Genomic DNA, 4,726 nt, shown 5'->3' with positions numbered 1-4,726 from the left:
CCTGGAAGTATTTAAAAGACATGTAGATGAGGCGCTTAGGGACATGGTTTAGTGGGCATGGTGGTGTTGGGTTGACGGTTGGACTCGATGATCTTGGAGGTCTCTTCCAACCTTAATGATTCTATGATTCTATGATTCTAAGGAAAGTTCCCATAAGAACTAGCTAATTTATAGTTTTCCACACACCCATGACCCTTGCACCTTCAGTTGCTTCATTAATTCATTTACACCTTCTCCATCTGTCTTGAGAAAAATAATAAATAAAAGGTGCAATTCATTCACACTGAATTCGGTCCTGAAGGTATTGGGGAAAAAAAAGCTGTCTTACTGCTTTCTACCATAAATTGTAACTAATTCTGTAAATGTGAGTGAAACAAAATTGAAAGTAGCATGGCAGATAGATTGGTATTACCAGTGGGTCACTGGCACGGAGAGGAAAATCTGAATTCTTCCCTGTTGTAATGCTACTGAAATTGATTTACACCAGACATGCATTTGGCATGAAGACTTTGAAAGCACGTATTTGAAAAGGAAGTTCTATTTGCACTGTGGGGCTTCCGTTCTCATTTTATATATTCCAACCTCTAAGTCACTTCAAGTAGCACAGAGAATCTATTTCAAAAAATAAAGATGTACAAATGTACTTTCAGTTTCTTCCTCACCGAGCCAAAGAAAAAGCTATGTTTCACACAAAACAATAAATTAACTTGAAAAAAGTTTGGGTTTAGTGAAATAGACACCTTCTAACCTGTTTTCCTCATTAAACAAGGTGAATCAGGGAATAACAATTATTTTAAAAAAACAAAAGTTTCCTTTTTTGGCTTTTTAAAATTATGTATAATAGACATGTGAAATTGTCCTTGTTGGATTCAAAGAGTAAAACCAGACATAGGTCATTAAAACAGAGTTGCATCAAAAACTTTTTCTTTAAAACAAGAACATACATCCTGCATTTTTCAAAAAGAAATCAGCCATAAGATGATTAGGCTTTTGGAAAAGACTGAGTTTACATTAAAGTGTTTCATAATTTTCTGCTCTCCATGTGACGGAATTCTTAAATCAAATTTGTTTGTTTCCTCCATAAACTCCAGATTTTTACTGTGTTCTTTAGCACATTACTTTTTTTTTTTCTATAAGGGACACTTCTATCTACATTTTTTTTTTTCCCGAATAACAACATAGTATGTCAATTTGGCATTGCAGTTTCTTTGGTTTAAGGGACTTGTTTATTTTTCCTAAATAAAATTCTGCTTTTTGTTTATCTGCTTGGATAAGTTTTTTCCAAGTTTCACATATGAGCAAGTCTCACTCAGTAGGATATGTAGGAGGAAACGTTACTTTTTTTTTTTTCCCTGAATGGAAAAATACCACCAGTGCAATTGTATAAACCTGAAGAAACTTTTTAAAAAGTTGTTTAGCTGTTTGATTATTTTCATATGCTTTGTTGTGGATACTGTATCAAAACATTTGGTAATTGCAACTCAGAATTAGGTTAGTCATGATCCCTGGTAGGAAAGTTGTGAAAGCCTTGTAGGAACTTTAAATTAGAAGCAGGAAAGAAAAATTCTGATTTTTGGTATTCAAAGGATTAAAATCCTCAGGAAATACATGAGTCAAATACATTTCAAAGTATTTCAAAATATTATTGATTCTATCTCAACAAGATAGGACTTTATATTTTGGCTGCACATCTGTGCTACAGATTATCAGATAATGGTAAGTCTAAAGCAACAGTTTGGAGAAGATTTATTGTTCTGCTAGCTTTACTTGATATAGCAAACGGCAAAAATCCTCCTGAAAAGTAATCTAAGTTGTTTCCTCAATCAGAGTAGAATTTTAAATTAATTTATGATGCTCCATTATTAATAACAATAAACTGATTCAAAAGAGTAAGTAAATCTCATTAGTTTGATCCTGACACTTTTATAGAACACTGCCAAATATATTTTCTTGTCTCTGCCATAGTGAAGTACTTTTCAGAAGATCCTGCCGGACTCTGACAGGTGTTATTCAGAGCCCAACCATAAAGATGCAGGAGTAGCACAGTTAAGGTTGCCTGATTATCCACATAAGAGCTCCTCTGCTGGAGTCTCCTCCTCTGATCCCAGCACTAGCTCCCACACCAGAAGATATGCAGCCTTGGAGGAGGGCAGATGTTGCTTGCAGAGCTCCTTAATAACTATAAAGTATAGATAATATCTGCTAGTCAAATTTGCCTGCAAGAAATATTTCTCTCTCCTGTGGTATGTCTCAACTACTGGCACTTCCTTTTCAGCAGCCACAGCTGGCATCTGGCATGATAAGAAGCACAAGTTCACTGACCATATGAACTCCCTCTGTCAGTAGGTCTATGATAAGAGAATCTGGCACAAGCCCTAGTATAAATCAAAACCATTATTTTGAACTACTGCTGTATAACTTTAATTGTCTTTATTGAAATATAGTAAAATGAAGCCTTTATGTTCTCTCCCAGATTGCATGTTCATAAATTATCCCAAGTCCAACTTTGCCAAGATTGCTAGTTTTTCCAGCAGAAATTACCCTTTTTCAACATTTCCAACAATAGTATTTCCTAAGTCTGCTCATACTATTTTTCTCTAAATATAGAAGAGAACAAGTAGCCTTTGCAAGCTACATTTCTAAGGTTTCTCAGTAACGTTAAAGTAAAATTAAGTTTATAATATGCTCTTGCTCAGTCTCAAATGTTGACTAAATACCTAGCTTTGAAGAGCATGTTTTTACCTAAGCTAAGCACAAATGAGATAAATTCATTTCTTTAAACAATTCTGCTGAATTAAAAAGAAAACCGAAACATTGCTGCTAGAAAGGGTTTGATTTTCTTTGACTTTTTAAAAATTTCCTTGAAATGGTTTTCAAATAATGTTACTATCTTAATAATAATGAATTACAGTTTAATCAAGGGGGGAAGTCAGTGAGAGGAAAGATAGGACTCAGTTCACACTTTAAATGGGTTATATGGTTTGTTCCAACTTCAGGGGCCAAAACAAGTTGGCAATGTTTTATTTTGTTTCCCACCGTCCCACCAGACCTCCTCTAGAGACAGAGATTATATCTGTAATGATCAGTACAAAGAAGGAGCATTACATATGTGCACCTGCCAATCGTACTTATTTTCACAGCTGACTGTAGACTGCAGAGATTAGCTACTGAGATTGGGTGCCTAAACTGGTTAGAAGAGAAAGAAAACACTGTTGCTCATTAAAGACTTAGCTTGGAATTGACTCTTTACTGAAGTTTGTATTTTAAGAGAAATGGTGGGAATTATGAGAGGACCAGTTCAGATTTTCTTAAGGTAACTTTTTAACTACATAACAGACGTAGTAGTTCAGAGAACATACTGTCAAGAACCTGCTTTTTTACAGAATGATGACTTAATGAAAAAGATTTCAAACAACTGCGTGAACAATGATGATGGATCTGATAATTAATTGATAAATTCATAGATAAAGAATATCAATAGAATAACCTCTGCCAGAACATGAAAGGCTTCCAAAAAATGTGGTCATCTTGTCAGGAAAACTTCTTGATGGACTTTGTCAGAAACCCCTAATGCTCATAACTTTATAGACATCTATCACCATTCAGAAAGGCTGTAAGATGTACCCCATTGTGATTTTCATTAAAGTCCTCTTTTCCTGCCCATTAAGGCCCTGAAATCCAATACCAAAGGCCTGTAAAAAAAGCAATAGGGCCTGTCAAAGTCAGAGGGTTATCTTCAGAAAAAAAAAATTCTTTCAGAAAGAATGAGAAAAGGAGAAAAAATGCCCAGCTAAATATTGTTCCAAGTATTCTTCACAAACTAAGACAAACTTGAAAAAACACTATAAGATCAGTAAAGACAGAGAAATGAGGTAAGCCTTTTCAGAGCTAAGCTTATTACCATTATAACCATTATATAGATCAGAAATTATAATTTTATAAAGTACAAAATCCAGTGGTCCTACCATAAAAAGCATATTCAAGTGCTGAGGAGACTGAACTTTCTGAATAAATTCCCCTTTCTAAAGTATATTTACCAGGTTACTAGTTCCAAAGTCCCTAGTTTAGGTATTAGGTATTTCTCTCAGTGGAATCAGTACAGAGGCCACCCCACGGTCACTAGAGGAAAGGGACTACTCTCAGTTGTCCTATCGTTAAACAGACCCTGAGCCAAACTCCCAAACAGCCAGACTGCCCAGGAGGGGGGAACCTCAGGGCCCTTAAAATAACTAAGAAGTTTATTTTGTATCTAATATAGATGTGAAAACAATGCTATCAGGCTTTTTATCCATTTCCTGTGACTATGGAAGTTGTTTCTGAAACATCTGTGAGTGTTCTTTAAAATTTTTTGCCTAATTATCTAAGCAACAATTAAATATGTAAGCAACAATTTTCTTACTCATCCTTACTATTGTCACTACGGAGCAGTGTCCTGGTTTTGGCTGGGATAGAGTTAATTTTCTTCCTAGTAGCTGGTACAGTGCTGTGTGTTGGATTTAGGATGAGAATAATGTGATAACACACCAATGTTTTAGTTGTTGCTAAGCAGTGCTTACACTAGTCAAGGACTTTTCTTCTTCCCATGATCTAACAACTGAGAAGGCTGGAGGTGCACAAGAAGCTGGGAGGGGGCACAGCCAGGACAGCTGACCCAAACTGGCCAAAGGGATATTCCATACCACATGACATCATGCTTGGTATATAAACTGGGGGGAGTTGGCCGAGG

This window comes from Pygoscelis adeliae, unplaced genomic scaffold, assembly GCF_000699105.1.
Source record: "Pygoscelis adeliae isolate BGI_AS28 unplaced genomic scaffold, ASM69910v1 Scaffold14, whole genome shotgun sequence".
Classification (NCBI taxonomy): Eukaryota; Metazoa; Chordata; class Aves; order Sphenisciformes; family Spheniscidae; genus Pygoscelis; species Pygoscelis adeliae.
This window is presented reverse-complemented; position numbering follows the sequence as displayed.